The sequence below is a fragment of the Anser cygnoides genome, chromosome 2 (assembly GCF_040182565.1).
Source record: "Anser cygnoides isolate HZ-2024a breed goose chromosome 2, Taihu_goose_T2T_genome, whole genome shotgun sequence".
In the NCBI taxonomy this organism is placed as follows: Eukaryota; Metazoa; Chordata; class Aves; order Anseriformes; family Anatidae; genus Anser; species Anser cygnoides.
This window is the reverse complement of record NC_089874.1, coordinates 54,717,652-54,738,298: the sequence shown is the minus strand read 5'-3', so window position 1 is coordinate 54,738,298 and position 20,647 is coordinate 54,717,652. Positions and strand designations below refer to the sequence as shown.

At 41.2% G+C, this 20,647-nt stretch overlaps 2 long non-coding RNA genes across 6 annotated transcripts in view; one reads left to right on the top strand and one right to left on the bottom strand.

The window, feature by feature from the left end:
- LOC125182079 (uncharacterized) overlaps positions 1–20,647 on the top strand; it is a 106,314-nt gene that overhangs the window by 44,081 nt on the left and 41,586 nt on the right. The gene's annotated exons all lie outside the window — the stretch shown is intronic.
- Positions 6,194–17,844, bottom strand: LOC125182078 (uncharacterized). 4 transcript variants are annotated; one of them, XR_007161011.2, is made up of 3 exons: positions 16,535–17,844; positions 11,634–11,720; positions 6,194–11,252 (listed from the first exon to the last, which is right to left on the bottom strand). It is a non-coding gene; the product is annotated as an uncharacterized lncRNA (long non-coding RNA). The 4 variants fall into 4 exon arrangements; XR_010829313.1 differs by having other exon boundaries at positions 11,634–11,717; XR_010829311.1 differs by having other exon boundaries at positions 6,194–11,720.

Here is a 20,647-nt window from a genome sequence, read left to right as displayed (position 1 = left end):
CAGAAACATTTTGAAGATCAGTGTTTTGAAATCCTAGCTTTCTAATACCTTCTTAAATTATATATTTATTCTCTCTTTCTTTTACATAACATAGCAGGCTGCAAAGGAATCATCTTCCGTGTTAAGGTTATAGATTACCAGCATTTGTTACTGAACTGTCCAGATCATCCGTATCAACATAAAATTACTGCAGTACCTTAAGCGCATCACCAGGCATTCACCAAAAAAAAAAAAGGTTAGTGGAAACACTATGTCTCTCAGCCCCTGCAGACATTCTTCACGTAATCCCACAGTCCCTGAGCAGTTCAGAATAGGCCGACTCGTTCCAGTCCCACCAACATATTCCTAGCTGAGTCAGGGAGGACATAGAGCCTTTATGTAACCCTGCTAATGTGCAGAAATGTCACTGTCCATGAACAATACCAAATGACAGTCAACAGATCTTCATGTGAGAAAGTCACAATAAGGCAGGAAAGCAGTGTTGTCACCAGCCTTTATGGAAACTAGTCTGATCTGCCTGCTTTGTTGCACCACATAAAGCTCAGTCTGAAGAATGAAAGGGATTCATGGAAGAAAAAAACAAACAAACAAAAAGAACAAAACTAAAATGTAACAAGCTTTGTCCAGCATTCAAGCAACCTGAAAAAATGCCTGTTAGTCAAACCTACATTCCTCCAAAGCCTCATACTGTGCAGCCTAAAGAACCATCCTAAGCAGCAGCATGGCTCCAGTACAACACAGGGATAGATTTCTTTACTTCATGTTCATATACACCATACTTCTTTGCATGTTTTCTTTTTACTGAGCACTTTAGCTAGAAAGTTGTTGTGCTGCTTCATTATGTGCTCATGGAACAGACAAGAGTCCCAACTTCAGAAACTACATTGTTGAACTTGCTAAGCATCGTATTCTCCCATCTTATGGCTCAGGAATTCATGTTCTGATACTGAGCCACTCACTGGCTTTTCTGTAATCACAGTTCTGCTATAGTAAGTAGAAGTCTGTGAAAATCTCAAACTGTCTTTATATTTTCTTTTTCACATGACATATTTCCTGGGGCTTCTTTGAGAATTGTATTTGCAGATAGTGAAGCAGTCTCAGAATAGCATCTTACTTGCTGATTGCATTGTAATCATTGTATGCCCATCACAAACTGCATAATCCTCACTTTACTAATATTCTCTTAGAACAGAAGTTGGAGTCAGGGAAAACTCCAGTGTAGCTAAACTTGGCAGTATCCAATGTGTCCAACAGATGCCAAGTGGAATGTTCTGTAATAAATCATCTCTAGCTACATCTTTTCTAATATAGCAAGTAAAATACATGAATATGTCATTATGTTAGCAAATGCATACTGTGCAAACCTAATTATGGTTTCTAGCCTCTAAAAATGCAGGTGGTGTATGTTAGTGCTGAAGGGAATGATTTGAGAAAGAAAGAATTTAAAACTGAAAGTATTGTAAATTCAGGTTGCTTAGTGTAAATACCTGAAACTGCTGTTTGTGAGAACATTTTCATGATTCTTTTTTTCTTTTTTCTTTTTTCTTTTTTCCTTTTTTTTAATCAGTCTGCTGCAGACCTATTTCTTCCTCTTTTTACTGCCGCTCATCTGTGGGGAGAACAAGGTCTTGATAAACCAGGAAAGGAACTTGTATTTCTGTAGAACTTTGTCTAGCTCTCCTTGGCACATAACTTGTAGCCTTAAATACACACATAAAAAGAGAACTCTTTTTCAGGAGGTAATGGGGCTTAGATTAATCAATGTTACTGCACGTGTTCAAATCAATTACTCAAAGGAAATATAAAAAAAATATTTTTAACTCTTTAGAGTACCCAAATATAGTGTAAATAAAGCACCGATCTCCAAAACTTGGGAAAGTATTTCTCTCAGCAGTATTAAGTGAGTTCATTTGATTTTCTTTGAAGGACACAAAACTAGCATTCTGGCCCTTTTCTAATCTTTTTCAGGGTATGATTTTCAAGATGCAATTTGTTCTTTATAAAAAGAAAAAAAAATGAATGGACTCGCAACTAAAGATTAAAGTAATTTTCTTTATTTGACGTGCAATGATTTGTTTATTTTTCACACAGATAAATTTTGAGGTAAAATGATATATCTGCTTCCAGTTTCTCTTTTTAGGGATATTCAACAGTAGAAAGTGGATCAGAAAGAACTTAAGGAAGGCTGGGGAGGATGGGAGGGAAAATGAAGTGAACTTTAAGGTCAGTGTCATAAAGATACCAATCTAACCTGATTATTGTCTGTCCTCTGGAGAGGGGAAAATCTTACAGAACTGCATTAAAGTTGAGAAAAATGAGAAGCTGAAAAGAAGAGGAAATTGTAGTACTCTCTGAGGTAGATTATGTTGTACAGTTAATAAATGATTACCACTTAAATTCCTTAAAAAAAAAAAAAAGCATGAGTTGTTGATGTCGTGTAACTGAATAAGAAAAGGCAAATACAAAAAATCTTGCATTACATCCAAGAAAGTGAGGTGGATGATTACTTAATGTGCAACTGGTTTCTCTTTCATGGAGAACCAACCAAAGGTCCTACACTAACAGGAATGCATTACTTACAAGTTTGGAATGGTTAGTTCCATATCCTAATGGCTGCTCAGTGATCTTTTTATGGTGATGGCATCGTAAAATCTTGATTGTGCCCCACTGGTCATTTTCAGTGACTCTAGAGCTTCACCTCCCTGAGCACCCAAGGTTATTTCTAGGCTTACATCCAGCTCAACAAAGAGAAAATCTTGGGGAACTGAAGAGCAGGTCTGTGTTTCTGCCATGCTGTGTATCTGGCATCATTCACCTGAGCCCCAGGGCTGCGTCATCTGGGGGAAAGAGCACTGGGGACAGATGCTGCTGTGCTGCACATTTTGAGTCTGGCTGGCTGGTTCGTGCCCTGGATGCTCAGTCTGTCTCTCCCTTGCTGTTGGGCAGTGCCTGGGTATTTTCTCTTGGAGAACGGTTGTTTGTGGTGCTGAGACATGGAAGAGTCAAAGGAGGGCTCCTTCACCTGATCTCTGTCACAGGGGCCGGGTGCAAAGGAACCTTAAATTTTCAATGGGAAGCAGGCTGACTTTTTTCCTGCAGTATGCTGGAAAAATTGTTACAAGTTGAAATACTCTTACCAGCCCTGTTGAAACGTGCATACTAACAGCACTTAAATTCCTCATCTGTTGCAATTTAAAATAAATGCATTTAAATTACCAGTTGTTGGTGCACTAACTACACTGTTTTGTCTTTCACCTGTGCTTGGATTTGAAATCCAAAACTGTAGATGACAATGCTATTTTTGCGTCCTTTATTTGTGAAGTAGCATGTGCATTTCTGGTATTTACCTTAAATGTTATGCATAATATTTAGGGCATCTTTTTGCCTTAATTCTTAGAGGGACAGGGTGAGAAAGATACTGGACTCAGTACCAAGGTTGCCAACTGCCTTGATTGGGCGCATTGATGGGCTAATAATAATACTTTCGGATTTCTTGAAAGTTTTTGGTGCAGGCTGCTTGAAAATGATTAAGTAGAAATGTTACTGTGCAAGCCAATGTCATCTCTTAGCCAAGCCTGATGTGAAGAAAAATGACTTACTTGCTGCTATGCTGCTTTGAAATGTGAGAACTTAAAATACAGGCATGAGTTTACTTTTCCTTTTGTTAGCCTGAGAGCTTTAGAAATGTGCAGAGCTGAGAACACAGACTTTTTTTTCCCCGTAACAACTTAAGGTTTCAAGCTTCTGCCGACGCAGAAGGAAATACCATTAGATAGATACAAGAAAAGCCAATATTCCACGTTATTCGTGCAGACAACTAACATTTGAAACTTGCATGAACTGCTTCCACTTAAAAGCTGTCAGTCACATTGGTTATAAAAAGCCCAGAGCACTTAGGGGCTGTCAGTCATTTCTAGAAGAGAGAGCTGACATCTTAACATTTACTTTGCCAGTATTTACCAGATGCAGAAAACCAAAGGGTGAAAATGCAAACGAAAACATACATTCTCATTGATCGCATGATACAAGGGAAACATTTGGATCAGTTGTTGTAGTTGCTCACCTAGGAGCCTCCAATCCTGAGAAGATTTTTCTCTTTTGCTCAGTGAATCGAACTGTTGCAGGCTGGCTCTGTGTCGCTGAAGGGAGAAAGGCTCTTGCAGGCAGTGGCTGTGGAGTCTGCAGTAGCGTTGTTGGGCAAGGAAATAGGTTGGCTGGCCTCTTATGGCTAGGGGAGCAGCAAGAATCGTGCAGAAGACTTAAGAAGGGCACCTTGAAGGGCATCCACCTTTTTTTTTTTTCTTCTTATGCTAATAAGGATGTGGGTGTTGTGATTACTGTAGACTGATGATATTTCCTCTTGCAAGAAGGGGATTGGCAGGGAAGGGTATAGGTGGGACTAGTTAATTCAAATATGTCTTCTACTCTTTACATGTAGGTTTCTAGATGTAGTTATCCCTGGACTGCTCTGAGAAATGGTCCTGGTGCTTCGGTGGGACTGCAGTTGTTGAAGCACTGCTCAGCAGCTGGGTCCTCCAGTCACGACCACTGCAGAAGGTCTTGCTGCAATGGTAAGCGAGGTGCAGAGCTGCTGTGTACACTTATCACAGGCCCAAGCGCACTGCACTGCTCAACTGCCAAGCCCTGTCTCATGCGATACCATTCTGAGGTGTACACGTGAAAGTAAAAGTGATGTTGTCCTTGAGGCTGCATCCAGAAATTCAGTGAGGTCTTTTACTGGACCTGAGCAGCAACTGTCATATTCCCAAAACACGTGCTTGAAGCGGTCCATATGTGACTGCTAGCTGTTTTTCTGATCAGACTGTCAGTCTATTACCTAGCTCAGCCAAACACAGCAACTAAGGAAATGCTGAGGAACTTTGCTTTAAATACTTACTCACATGAGTGCCTCTTAGAGTCTTCTGGAAGGTCCAGTCCAGCAATGAGCAACTTCCCGCATTTACTCTTCTTGGACTGGTGCAGCCAACATCTGCAGCATGTCATTCACTGGTGAGTCCGGAGGTTTCATTCTCTGTGCACATCCAAATGTTAATGGTCTCATAATCCTGACACAGCCTCTGGCTCAGCGAGTAATCTTCCATGCAGGGTTCCTCAGATAAGGGATATATTACCATTTGGAATGGAATTGTGCCCCAGATTAAAACCCTTAATTGAGGTTTCTGGAGACAAGTGTAGATACTTGTGTATAAATTCATAGAACCACAGAGTCATGTTCCCATTCAGATTCCCACTGTAGTCAATGAAAGTCCAGTCCATGCAGATGTTGGAACTAAATGCTTTAATTTACCTTGGAGTAGACACCTCTCAGATATCAGCCAAATAGTTCTATAAGCATCACTGACTATATGGAGTAGGTTTCCCGTGGCCATTATAGGAATTCAGATAATTACTGCATATTAAGTTGCTTAATCTGCAACCAAATTCCACCCTGGGAGCCAGCTAGTGACTGATCTCTGGGGGACTTCTGCACTAGGTTTATAGCCTGGACTTGAAACTCATGTTCCCACATGTATGGAGCTACCTTATTTTCTTTAGTAGTAGGGCTGTCTGATGTGGAATATGCACGCTTTAACCTTCCGGCATCTTTAGCATGGATATAGGTAGTCCTACAGCTCCAGCAGCCAGGAGTTCATTTTGGATAAGTAGACCAAGTATTTAGCAATTATTTTTGATCTCCGTGTGTGTGCGTATGTATGTATCAGATTTGTATATTAAGCAGCAGTATGGAAAATATCAATTTAGGTTACGGATATGGATAAAACAATTATGTGTCAGTTGGGAAGATCTTGCTGCTGAGTGCACATAAGTGCCTACATGCACCTGTGCTCAAGGAAGCTGTTACATGTCACAAGCAGATTACAGTAGGGTTCAGGCAGTACAACAAGATCAAAGGATGGATACCAAGGAAAAAGCTTTTTTCCACCATTTCTTCCATGCCATGTCCATCTATCACTTTATAAATGCATCAGTACTATATTCTCCAGTACTTTATTTTCATATTAGGAATTTCTTTCTTCCCTTAGGGAGACTCTTTCTCTTCCTTTCAAGGGTAAATAAAAAATGCTCTTCACCATAATATATGTAAAAAAAGGAACAGAAAACAACATGTCCCTGTATACAGCTTGAATAGTTGATAGATGATTACATCAATTCTCTGCTTAGATCTTAGAGCCAAAAAAAAAAAAAAAAAAGAAAAGCCATGTTTAGCATGGATCAGAGGTTGAGGCTAAGGGAAAGTTCAATAGTTTAATATAAGAAAATTTAAAGTGAATGGAAATTGACAGTTTTCCTAATAGAGACATCTACTAGTATGGGTAATAGTCTCCTACAGTCCATATATATGTGAAGAACACAGGGCAAAAGAGAGCTGCTGTTCCAGCCTCTTCTTCTCTCCTTTGCACCCTGTGGTCCACACCTTGGGGCCCTCTGTTGTGCTACAGTTAAGGTGCATGGCTCACAGGGTCAGGAAAACAGGTCACGTCTGTATGCACTGATTATCCCTTTGTTCCTCTCTGTTGATACAAAAACCTAGAAAACTCTTGAAGTTGCAACTTGGAGCACTACCAAACAAAGAGATGATTGTGGCTGAGAGTGTCTAGACTTATCTGCCTCCAGCCTGCTGCGTAGGTGTGGGCACCATGTGTCTTTTCCCCGGAGGGCCGATTCCTTGTCCCCAGATCATGAGCTGGAGACTTGTCTAGCTGCTGCATAAGTTACCGTTACTGGTTGAATGCCAGTGCGTAGTACGGGGGATCCTGGGGAGTTTCTTCCATGAATTAAACACAAATTCCATTCGTTCCTTCTTATCAGAGAATTTAAGGGTTAACTTGTTATGTGCCTTAATTTGTAAAAGTCCAGTCTAAGGCAGTTGGAAGAGACCTAACAAACTCAAGTCCCATCACCTCAAATTTGGGCTGTTCATGGTAAACTTCAGATCGTGTCATCAGTTCCTTTGGAAAAGCGGATTATTCTAACCTGGTGGAACAGCTTCCCTATTTTTATCTTATGATCATAACTAAAATACAAGAGGAACCCCACCAAAATTATCCAAGTAAAGGAGAAGAGTTACTGACCTAAAATATTAACTTAATTGTGGGAAAATCATCAGCTGCCAATGGCTGCATGTACTTAAGACTGCTTCTGTCTCTGAACAGCATCCAAGCATTTAGATATGATCTTAAAAAATATATTGAAATGACTTCTGAAATTGTCATTGTGATTTGATGTTTTTTGAGACTTAACAGATTTTTGTAACATACCTTTTGGAAGGCCTTTTTCCTTAGAGCTCTGGACGTTATAGGAAAATTTACTGCAATTCTTGTGTGCCAGTAGTAAAAAGGGTTAAACTATGAAAAAAATCTACTGTAAAAAGCTGTTTTTGTCTTAAAATGGCTAATGGTATGGAATTCTAATACGCATGGGGATTTGAGAAAACCAGACATTGAACATATTACCAAGTATCTTTGGAGCAGGACACAAGGCAAATGCAGGTGTTCCTTTTGCAAATTTCAAGCGACTTCCTGGACTGTTGCAATAAGGCAGAGCTGAGTACTGCTAGTGTCAAGCATTTGCGAGTTAGGTCCTGAAATGTCATGAGTCTGGTTTGGAGGACAAAGAAAAAAAAAAGTTGCAGTAATTTCTGGCTTAATTTTATTTGTCTTTTGATGTATTTGTGCCCTCCCCACCTTTTTTTTTAATCTTCAGGTTTTCCACTTTCTAGTTTTTCCACCACAGCAAAGCTCTAACGTATGTTTTTTTCAGTAAAAGCTGAGATGACTATAGAACTAAATGACTTGAGAAAAAAGGTCTTCAAGACAAACACTGAATACTGTGAGATTTATAATGAAGCTTTAGGTTTTGGCAGCATAAAAGGAGGGGGTATTTGCAAAGGCTCCCCAGAGAGCAGTGAATAAAGGGAGAGGGAGCTCCGGAGGGCCACCCGAATAGTTCAGCCAGGCTTCTCCTCTGGATCACCTTCTTCTCTACTGGAGCTGCTTCTCCGCCGACTGTAGAGAAAGCCGTGATCTCACTAGGCTGAAGGTAGCTTTTGTGAATAGCTCTTCAAGTGCCACACGAAGAGAGGCTTTTAATGTAAGGAGCTGCACTTCTAATCCCACGTGACTGTGCTGATTTCCAAAGACACGGGGGCTGTAATTCTGCCCTGAATTACATGCAGCGGTCCAGCCTACCGGAGAGGTAGCGTTTGCGTGTGCACGTATCTGTACTGAGCAGTTGCTGCTGGATACCTGCCTGAGTTTGGGAAAGGGGTGATAAACAGGTTTGTGACAGACCGTTTGATATGCTGTGACGCTAATAGCCTGAGAGAGCACTCGGTAGGTAGAGAACCGCTGTGCAGGATTAGTCAGTCACCAATATGCTCACAGCGCCGCGCTAGTAGTGGGCTGTGAATTTGAGCCAGACAGTTGGTGCGCTCTCCTGTAGGCATCCAGACAAGCCTGCTCGGAGATGACATTTGCTTCTCTACAGATATGTCACGGATCATTTTTCACAGCCCTGTTGAAGTGGCTTATTTATTATCATCTGTTCTGGTGTTATATCCTGGACATGGGAGAACTGTTTACTGTGCCGCGGTGCCAGGAATTCCTCGTTACTGTGCAATCCAACTCCGGGAGAGCGCTCAGGGTAAGGCTGGATGCTTTCCTCAAGGCTGATGCCGCTAAGGCCGGGCACTCCAGTTTGAGCTGACGAGGCATTACAGCAGAAGTTAGTGGTTTGGTACGTAAGTGACCTCTAAGTGAGGAGGTACCAGATTTGTCACACTTCCACGAGCCCCGGCTGTAGAAATCAAATCCAAAATTGTAGTCAGCAGAACAGCTTGACCTTGGATTTAGGCAGCCCTGTCATTAGCCCGTGCAGGATCTGTTGAAGTCGCATTATCAAGAGCACTGGTTCTCAGCTGTGCTCCCCAGGTCCTGCAAAGCCATGCTGCCTTAAAAGGTTAATGTTTTAAGGCATTGGGATAGCCCACAGTGCATTCAAAAAGCTGACAGTGATCCATGAACAGAGTGCTGGGGAATTACTGCCATTGCTGCCCTAGAGCAAGAAGTTTTCAGTGTTGCTGTTAACAGGAAAATGAGCTAATCTGTTTCAGGAATGGCAGCAGAACCTGGCTGCTGCGTTTTCCAGGCTTACTGAATCATTCTTACGATTTTCTTTCCTTGCCCTGTATCAAAATAACTCTGACGGTGCTTGAATGTTTTAAAACCACGTTTTTAGGAGAGCCGCTCACCTTTCTCTGGGTCTGCTCTTCTGATTGGATTTGTGTTGCTATGCTAGAATAATACTTCCCCAAATCTGTATCAGTATGATCAATTAAATTAGTGGCTAAAATCTGTCATCCAAGATGACTCTCTGTTGTTATTAGGAAGGAATCAGATTGATTTTCGTTGGAACCAGGCTAGTGCAAAATGTCAATTACCATGGGAAAAAGTGTCCTGCTGTATGTGCTGCAGGAAATAAAGCTGAGTCCATGGGGGAACACTTGTGATCAGTGTATATAGGTTTTAAAGTGATCCCGCATAAGAACACCTTTGTTTCTAATTGTTTTTGTTGTCTGTACAGGGGTAGAACCGGGCAGTGTCGTGGCCCTGTTGTGCCTTGCACAACCACATGCCTGCAATTGGAAGAATTTGAATGAAACAGCAGATAAAAGCAGTCCTTTCTTTAGCCTGCAGCTAGGAGGCAGGACTGATGGATTACACGTGTTTACATGGAGGGGAACCGATGCCTGTTCTCCTTGGGCCAACAATTACAGCCATTTCACCCTTCTGCTCCCCCCACTGGGCCCAGTAGAGCCCAGTATAGCAACTGGGACACCACAGGCTGGGACCCTTCAGGGAGAAGGGCTCACTGCCTCCTGTGACTGGCTTCCAGCTGGTGACACGAAAGCCCATCACTCCACCTGATGAAGGACAGACGGACAGAAGGGCAGACAGGGGAGGCCCATAATGCTTTTTTTTTTTTTTTTTTTTAACCTGAGGTTGCGTTTTGTTCTTGCAGTGGCAATAACAGGAGGCTTTCTGTCAGAGTAATCAATGGCGGGGTAAGAGCAAGAGTTCAGCTAGTTAGCTAGAATAAATGACATGGGGATTGAAGCAATGAAGGGCTATGAAGTGTTAAAAAAATGGGCTGAAGACTATCTAAAAAAGTGTTGTCACTTTCTGAGAAGGTTGCTTTGCCAGCTAGTCTAAGTCCAAACATTAATGTTGTTAGGATTTTTTTTAAGAAACTGTAGCATGAATGGAAAATTTATGGAAGATTTTGAGGCTTCTCTATTTTTAAATAAAATGGAGCCTTGTTACTTCATCAGGGCATGCAAAGTGGCTAGAAAGAAAACTAAAATTAATCTGTTATAATCCAATAGCATACAAAAGTGAGCATAAAACAATGATAGAAAAAATGAACCCAGATTTGCTGCTAAATTATAATAAAATAAATGTAACAAGTAACAAAGCTCGTTTTACTTGTTTTTGTGAAGTTTGCTGGATTAGCAATGTTCTGTGAAAATACTGTACCTCAGGCAACAGAGTGCAGGTTTTTCCAGAATGTGTTTAAATGTTCTTATTTCCCGTGTGCTACTAAAAAGGGAAAATTATAACACACAGTGCTCTGAATTCTAACCTGATGTTTTAATTTGCCAAACACAAGCGTGGAGTTTGTTCAAAGATTTAATCTCTGCTTTCCCTGTCATTCCACAAAAACGTGCAGTTACCTGACAGAGAACCGCAGGAGTTAGGTGACCTTTGTGCCAGCCTGGTTGGACACTCTGCATTAGCCTCCATCGCCACCAAAGCTGGCTGATGAATCAGAGCAATTCTGGGCTTGCAGCTGTATAACCAGGAGCAAAAGTTGGCCTGTTGGTTCTTAACTGAGCTGAAGCGTGTTTATCTGTTAGGCAGGCTTCCTAATGAAAAAAAGAGTCATTATGCATTAGGACAGGCTGTATTAATTATTAATCTCTCCTCCCACATGATGCAACCAGTCTTTTATGAACGCGTGGTCTGTTTCAACCAAATTTTGACACTGGCCTGGGATGTATTAAGTGTCTGTGAAGTTCTCAGAAGGAGGTGGCTGGGAAGGAGTGAGGAACTGCTTAGGTTTGCAGGCTGCAGGACCCAGAACTTGGTGGTTATTAGACATCAGAGCATCTGTGCCAGAACAAAACCCCGAGACAGGTGCTCATGGGATCTGCTGCTTGTGGAGCTATTTCTCTGCAAGGAAGAGAAAAAACACTTATTGGTCCAGACGGATTCTGCTTCTGCTCAGGGTTCTAAATAATTTTGTGTTTTTAAAATAGGTACAGCTTTGTCTGAGAGAGAGAGAAAGCCTAGGATTTTGCATACTCCAGCAGTACAGTTCTTGAAGTATCGGAGCCGATTTAACAGCATGCTATCTGCAACAGGGGATGTCCCCACTCCCTGCCTTCCATCTGTTACTTTCCATTACCTCTGCCTCAGCTGCGCCAGGCTCCTTTTCTGTGATCTCCAGTCCCCATCACCTTTCCAACCTCTTCCATTTAGCTGGGCTTGTTTTCTGCCAGGTTACTGAGTTGAATAAGCACACAGAGATGGAAGGAGACAGCCCCTACTTACCCAATTTTATGGAGGCAGACTGCAGCCCAGCTTGGTAAAAAAACTTGGATGCTCACCCAGGTCTCTCTACTGGTCTGGAGCCACCTGCTGGAAATGAGAAGCAGAAACAAGGTGTTGGGCCTGTACTAGGGCCTGACAGCAGCGGTGTCTCATGGTAGTTTGATGAGCATTTGGCTGAGAAAACCAATGGGAGTGTTTCCTTCTCTACCTGCTTTTCCTCTTACAACATTTGCTAGAGTCTGCCACACTCTGGGAAGTGAGCTAAAACCTGAGTTGGCGGAAAATCCTCAGCTCCTCCCCTGGCCTCTGGAGTGTTACAGGTACTAACGGGTGCTGACAGCCGAAGTGGTTACGCTACCATCGGAAACAGAAGCAATAAAAGACACAGCAAAAGTGCCCTGAGTTGCCACGTGCTCTGTGGCCAAAAAAGCATCTCAACACGGTTATAAGATGCTGAATTTAGTAAAAGTGCTATCTGCTGTGACCCTGCAGTGATTCTCATTTCATCAAGCAAAACCCAAATGTACGCATTTCGTTGTTTGTGTGGCATTTGTGTGCATGGTGGTATCTCTGCAAACCAAAACCCACTCTGATTAAACCTGTTGCTTGCAGATTCAATGGTTTTAGCTAATTTCCTTTGTGCATTAAATTGCAATACCTTTCTCTTGTATTCAGGGAGCAATATACTGCTTGTGGCTAATTTTAACGTCTCTGTTCCTGTGCACAGGAAGCTAAAAGATTCTGCTTTCTTGGCAGAAAACAGTGGTGAGTTCAGATCCTATTAAATTTGAGTCAGTATGGTGATTTCTTTTGCAAGAGGAGAAACACTTAGAGGAGACGATCACACAAAGTCCACACAAAAAAGATTATCTGTTAAGAAAATCCTGACTAGCTGATGTACCATGGTCTCATTTTCAAAAGCTACTTAACCTCCTGGGTGTCCAGCAAACCTCAGACACCTTCAAGTGAGGTCTTGTGGTGTGGAGCTCCCAGTAGCTTTGGGATGAGTCTAGAGCTGCCATTCAGCCCTTCAGCTCCATACGTAGGGATACCAAAGCCGTGGTCCTTGGGCCAGATCTGCAGTCTGTACCCTCCTGCTGTCTTTCTCGAGGGTCCCACAGGTCTGTCAGGGCCTGATGGTGATCCATGTTGGTCCTGGCGACCCAGCTACAGGCTTTTCCTGTGGCACCTGCATTTCTGACCACTTCCCCCCTGTTCTGCCATCTTCCCAAGAGGCTGCCCACCATGTAGCTCACTGACACAAAAAGCTGCAATATCAAGTGCTGCAAGCACGTGCTAAGTGAGCACCTGGATTCTCTAAGGCAGGTTCTTGGATGAGGTACACTGACAGCCCCAAGACCAGCCACCACAGCTGAAGCTCATGCACTTTGATTTTTTATGTTTTTCTGACATTAGTTTTACACAAGGTTGTTCTCATAGCCCTGCCTCGAAGTTTGTGTTTACTTCACAGGGCAGGGAAGCGTATCACAAGCTCATACTGACAAAAATGGGGGCGGTGTGTGTGTGTACAAATTCTCGTGTCATTTCTGCTTGCTCTGCTGCTATTTTATTTTACTTACTCTTCCCGGTTTCTATTTTCATCATATTCCCTGTCTTCTTACTCTTTGCTTTTCTACTTGGTCCACCTTTCCTAAATATCCATATTAATCCAATCAACAAGTAAAATATTAAATGAGGAATCCTGCAGTTTGAATACAAAACTCTGATTCATACAGGAAGTGGTTTTTTCTTTGTTTTAATGAAAACAGGCTCAGCAGCTCACAGACAAAAAAAATGCACATGGAAAATGTTTGTAATCTATTTGTGCTTCAGCTTTGAGGAAAATGTTTATGTTGTGCCTTGGTTAATACAAATTAAATTATTGTTAAATTCCCAAATGATTTTTTTGTTGTTTGACAGTGGGATAGGCCCATGCCTTTTTTTTATTTGTAGGAACAAGCAGAAAACAGAAAATGGTCTTACTGAAATGATTTGTTCTTTTGGTTTACAACCATGAAAGGGAATGGCATCTGCTGGGCTGTATGTGTCCCTGGCTGTGGGCAGCACACATTTCTATGGTTAGGATGTAAGATTATTCCTAGAAAAAAATACCGAGTTGTCCTCCAGCCTGACTTAAGTCAGGCTTTTATGTCATACATGTATGAAAGTGGCTAATGTGTGCCTACAATAAGCTTCACTCTTCCAAAAACTGATAATCATAAGCACACTTCGTTACATTTCCACAGAACCTCCAGCTCTCTTTTCCTTAAAGCTTCTGAAATTTGCATCAAATTTATGAATGAACCAAATACGAATGATATGCAAGTTAGAGGACGGTCTACCTATGCTACTTCCAAAGCTATTAGTGTTGCTTAAAAGAGTAGCAGTTTTCAGATGTAAAATATTGACAGAGGTTAGAACATAAATGCACTGTTTTTTCCCCTCTTTGCTTTGTGGATCTCAGATTCAATTATGCTTTCTTTGAGGCTGTGTAAAGTTGCATTTAAAATTCAAAAGTTCAAGTACAATTTATTAGGGACAACTAGTTTCTGTTCAGGAAACATGGATACCTTTTCAAGGCGCTATTTTTATCTTCTTTGTAACTACTAGATTCACTGTGGCTTTGGAAGGAAAATGTTAAGAGCAGTTTCAATATAAAAAATGGAGGAATTGCCATTTTTCAAGAAGAGAATAATCTAGGCTCCTTACTTTTTCCTACCTCTGCCATCCGTCCGCAATGGGCTAGAAGGAATTATTGGTGATACGGAGAATTGAAATGCCTTTTTCATTTACAGGGCATATAGAGACCAAGCTGAGGGTCGAGGTGTCTTTTAGATAAATAAAGCAATGAAGAAAACAAAGAACTACTGCTCTGTATAAAATCATAAATACTTAACCAAAGGTGAAAGCAAGCCATACCACAATACTTATTTTTTGCTGGAGATCCTTCCACTCCTGCAAGTCATACTGGGTAAATAGGGAGGCTTTGTAGCATGACCCACAGGGTCTTTGGGACCAGTGTGGAATATTAGTTCCAAAGTCATGAAAGAATATTTCTCTTTAGAGCAATTTCTAGGACTTCTCTGTTCTTCATTTTGTAGCAATGTTTGTCAATCAAAAACTCAAAAATAACAAGTCTCTTTTCCTCTGCTAAAATCCTGAGATTTTTTTTGCATGCTATAGACTTTTTTTTTTTTTCCCCTCATTACTTCTGGCTCTCTCTCTTTCTCTTCAGTTGCACAACTAATCAAAATTTCCTTTTCAGTAAGGTCACTGAAATTTTCCAGTTAATGTGGTACCTTACGATCTTAAGAAAAATTAGTTATGCAAAAAAAGGTTTCACAGGAAACCAGCTCCTTAAACTTTGGGGTTTATTGTCATCAGAAAAATATCTAAAATTCAATTAGTGTTTGGGAAATACATCCTATAGTAATAGGGATTTTTTTTTAATTTTATTATGAAAAAAGATAATTCTGAGAAGGCAGGATTTTATGGGGTAATAACTTGAGAAATTAACTTAATCTTCATTGCAATGAGAAGTTTAAAATCATCAAGTACAGGATGAGCATACAGATTAAGCAACACCAGGGAAGATATGAAAGGCTTACAGTTTTAGCTCTATATTTGCTACTGTACATATGGAACTAGGAGACTGCAAATCACATGGGTTAATGAATCCAGTCCTTGCTTCTGACCTGCAATTCTCAAAAAAATGTGCTTTTGTCTTAGAGAAGCCTCTGTGGGATGTACTAGAATATATTAATTTGCTTGCAAAGTTGGAGCCATGTGTTATATTCAGGATTTTCTTTCAATTTTTTTTTTCTATTCTAGTTTTCTGGAAATTTCAAATTTGCCTTTACATGTTTATTTAAAAATGTATTGAAAATAGCCTTTTACCAGAATGTCATCTCTTTTTAGCATTTTAAGGAAACTTCAATGTTCTTGTTGGGTGTGATTATTTTTCTTCTTTTTCTGGACTCAGGTAGTGTTTTATAAAATGAGAGAGAGGTTGTTTTCATTTCTTTTGTCTTCCTCTCTCTCTTCTTTCTGTCTATACCCTCCCTTGAAATTCAGCTAGCAGAACCAAGATTTTTGTCTCTATAATCATACATTGTCAACAATGACAAGAGGTGTAATTACCTTCATAATCAGATTATATCATGAATCGCAATCTCTCAAATGTTTAATTTCATTGGCTGTGAGTCCAGACAGCTACCCACCACTGCCAAGTACATAAATGTTTGCCAGTCTGTTATTTGTTTCCATAAACTCAAGTAAAACTACCTTGTAAGAAGTATTAGTCTCCTGTTCAGGTTTTAAATAACCATTTTTCTATAGCAAAGATTCAGTCGCTCTGAAGTCATCACATGTACGTGTATCAGCCTTGGATTTCAACAGGGAAGAAGTTTTATTTTTTAAACATGGTTTGGGTTAAATTCTTGCTATAAGCAAAGTTAAAAGTACTGCCACTTAGAGGACAAGGGAGCATGAGAGAACGCAGCTTGCTGGATTCGTCTGGACCAGACTGAGAGGATTGGATAAAGCCTAATGAATTAAACAGGCTTTTGAAAAATCACTGGTATTTTAAATAGCAACTTTGGACTTGTTCAATTGCTCCAGAGGCTTAAAATGGTGTGGTAGGTCACTGTCAGAGACTTCAGCTTAAGAATAAGGGTCAAACCTTGGTGCTGTGGAAATGAACAACAAAAGTCCCTTAGATCCCAGAAAGGGGTCGTGATTTAACCCAGAGTCCAGCTTTTTCCCCGTGCCAAAGCAGACGCTGAAACACAAAACAATTGCCGGAGAGAGCAAAGGAGAAGAGAGAATTTTCCATTCTCAAACAGGCATTAATCAAACAAGCCATTTTATAAAGGAAGACATAATAAAGAAGGCTTACTCACAGTTAAGAGAATTTTTATGTCCCGGGGTTTGTCCAGCTTTGCCAAGCTAAGTCGAAAACAAGGCGGGAGGGGGAAGAAGGCCATAGAAAGAAGTATCTTGGCTACTCTGAGACTGTGCAGAGAATGAAGCACCTCAAGTTCTTGAGCTATTTTTAAAGCATACGTCCAAAGAAGAACATCAGAAAAAGGCCCAGAACTGTAGTGAAACTATAAGTGGACCTAGATCAACGGGAAGTTAGCTGTGATTCTGACAAGCTTTAATTTGCCAAAATTGTGCTTGTACTGCAGTAGTTTCCCTATATCCCCACGGTGCAGATGTTTTCAGGAGTAGGAGGGTTGCTCCTCCCATTCCAGTTTCCTAGAAATGGATGAAAGCTTAAAGATTTCTACATGCAGCATTATTTTTTCCCACCAGCAGACCTATTTCTCAATTGGAATTTTTCATTTCCCTCTCTATGCAAAAGTCTTTTACAGTTCCTTGCCGCTGGGGGCAATCTAATACAGATATTGACTTGGCCAGCACTGCTGGTTCTTTGCAACCACAGTCCTGTGGAGTTCATTATAGTTCAACCATCTAACTTAAAGGAAAGAAATGGTACAGCAAGGCCAGATTTAAAAAAAAAAAATGCATCTACTCTGTTTCACTAGAAAATGAGGAGATGTTTATCTCTGGGTAAGAAGGAAAGATGATAGCAACTTTAAGATTTAAATTGATCCAAGTATATGATGCTAAAGATCCTAAATGGTTTCAAATTGCGGAAGATTATCTTGTAATTTGTATATATTGCTTCTGTAGGCTGCTGAGGAAGCTAATTGCGATACATCCTGTGGTTAAGTTATCATCTTTCTCAATGACTGAAGATCATAATTTTATCTTTAGGTGAGTTTAATGCTCTCCGTCTGTTACGTTCATTTGTATGCTGGAGCAGTGCTGACAAGCCTCCTGTTGTTCCATGTAGCATTTGTGTCAGCCAACCAGGTTAGTGGAAGATTCACCTCTATGAAATTACAACACTGGAAACAAGCTCAGCCTCCAGAGAACAGCTTTTCTTTTTTTTTTAAATGTGGCCAGTGAATAGCATCTGAGGCTGGAAAGAGGCTCTTGGTCTGTGTTCACGTAGATCCTGACTGACCTGACTGCTCGTCTGCAAATAACAAAGTATGTGATATCAAAGCAGGTAGAGATGAGAGATACCAGCGGTAGGGAAAGCTGGTTGTTGTGATGAACAGCATTCCCCTTGCTGCGTGATGACTATGATAAGAGCAGCCTACACAGGGTAACTGCCAGGAAAACGGGAGATCTGATCGCCTCCATTTGCTCTCACCTCAGCAGCAGGAGCACTGGCCCCCAGAGGAACAGCTGCATTCACCAGCTTTGTTCCAGTGTTGTATTTTATTCTTTAGCTAACATAGTAGATATTGGCCAGGTCAGAGACACTGCCAGGGAAACTTTTGTTTCCTTAAGCAGAAGGGTAAATGAAACACTGGAAGGGTTTCTTAATTCTCAAATGTTTTTTTATACAGGCAGGGGCGCTGTGAGAGACCATGCTAATTCTGTCCCTGTAGCATCCAGCTGGATAGCTGGGGAGTTGTGGTAGAGCTCAATATATTCTTCTGCTGCCACGTTTTCTTCTTTTGAAATGCTCTCATAGCTCTTCTATAGCACAGATTTGGATCTTTTGCATGTGAGACTCTTTTCTTAGCTTGCTAAAGTGAAAAGTGCGTGGGGAATGACAAAAGGAAGATGCATGTAACCACAAAGTAAGGGCAGGAGCAAATTATTTCCAACTATCTTAAAAAGACATGTAGGTTTGAAAAAAAAATCTAGGAGTGTATGGCTGGTTTTTGTAAGTACTCACACTTCAGTGATTTATTTCTGACAAGCCCCAAATGAGACAACAAGGTAATCCTGGCAATTCTGGTCATAGGAAGGATGCCTCTGTAATGGAGCGAAGTCTGAGGAAAAAAAGGTAGGATAAAGAGAAGAAAATAGCTTAGCAGTCTTGTGTGCAGAATTAGTTTAGGGTAGATGTGAAATCATCCCTCCTGGATCTGAGTACAGCCTCCAAAAATGTTTAGGACTATTTGGTTTGGATTTAGGCCTTACTTTGGGAGACAACCTGGAGTTTCATCCAATGTGAAGTTTGCCATTATTCATGCTAATTAAAGGATAGAAGTCAGGGCTTGTTTTTTCTATTCAGCAACAGAAGATGAAGTGAAGGAAACCCTTCTCAATGTTCTCTTTAAAGTCAATAATTAGATCTGATGTCAACACGCTTGAGTAAGCATTGTATTTAGAGACTAGGGCAGGAATGTTGCTGGGCATCGGGTTGTGGGGATGGGGATGGTTAAGAGGCGGTTTCCAGCAGAGGTGGCCAAACATGTGGGCTGCTGGAGGATGAGGTGTGGGCTGGAGATAGATGTGGGATAAGGAGATGGGAGATGGCCGAGAGGTGCTAGCTCTTGGTACGGTTACTGGCATTGCTTGGCATCACTGTTGGACAATTTGTTGATGGGAATCATGAACCATTTGGGGAGAAAAGACATCATGTAGAAAACTGCCCTTGAGTTTCTGAGCCTCTGAAAAGGTTTGGGTTCTGTATGAATGTTGATATGACTTAGTTGGTTGTAGATGTCAGCAACAATTCCTGCCTTCTGAACACTGAAATTTAAGACTGTTGTATTCTGCTAACTCTCCCTATGTTAAGTAACCTTTACAAATAACTGACATTTACAAACAAATACGTGTGCTAACATCTGTGTGAAAGGCAACTTTCCACACTGACCAAACCGCCATCTGGCTGCAGGTGGGAGGGAGGCATAGGAGACTCTGTCAGCCCTCATGGGTGGGATTCCGCTGACGTATGGGGGTGACCCTGGCAGAGGTATGGCTAAAACTTTGGAAGCCACCTCTGCAATCCAAGTGTCAAGGTTAATCCTGTAAAATGGCACTATCTGTCAAAATAGAAGTGAGCTATTTCTCAGCTGTGTTCTAGCAGAGTTCAGATCCTGGAGTCGATGAGATAGCTGGAGACAGATTTTGAACTGGTTGAGAAGGTTGGCTGAGCTCTTGCATGCCAGCTCTGTTTGGCCTGCCGTGCTGAGAAGTGTTTTCCTACACACACAGCTGTGTGGCTGCCCCCAAGAAGCGAGTGGAAGCACCTGTGTTGGTTAAAGCCAAGGAGCCAAGCGCATGCCCGACACAAGAGAGAAAGAAAAAAAATGGCCGGTAGGTCTCCGAACCAATTCGCGACTAGCACTTGCGAAGGGTTGAGCGAATCCTTGCCGTACAACGTACCGGAGTGGCAGGAACGTGCAGCTTTTCCATTCTAGGGTGAAAACATGTTCGGTGTGACCATCTTGCTTACTCCTCTCAGTGAGGAGCACGTTATTAGCTGCCCTTTTGGCTGTGATCTGCCGTTTAGGTTGTGACATGCCTCGGCGGTGGTTGGAGGGGAAAGAAGCAGCGCGATATGTCTTTGACTTTACACCACATGTTTCAGAACGCTGTAGTTCACTCTCACATTTTACAAAATCAATTTCCATTCTGTCATGGTATTTCACACATTCGCATTCTGAATAAGTTAGAGAATATTCTACAACTTACTAAAATAACTTTAGTTTTAATTTTTCCTATTACATGAAGAAACCTATCCATACTTTATCTGTTACAGATGGAAAAACTACATATGGAGAAGTCAGATCTATTAATTAGTTTATAAGCACAAAGTCCCCTAAAGAGTGCCACAGATCCATGTGTTATTCTTAAGAGCTGTCTGAAGTACTTGCACTGAATAATTTATTTCAATTTAGCCCTGTTTCTGCTGTTAATTATCTAAGATCAGACTTTGCTTTTTGGGACTTTTTTTTTTTAACCATTCTACACATTACCTAAATTCACTGAAATGCTCTCTGAACATATTTCAGCCTGCTGATGTATTCAAACCATCAACACTCATTGACTGTTCTCTGTTGTCTTTAAGGAATGATAGGATGATTACTAACTTCTGTTGTTTTTAATCCTTCAGTCATTAAATCCTAGGAGGAAGGGAGGGGGGAAATGGGGGTAGGAGAATTGGATGATCAACCTCCTGGGAACTCCAAACAGCGTTA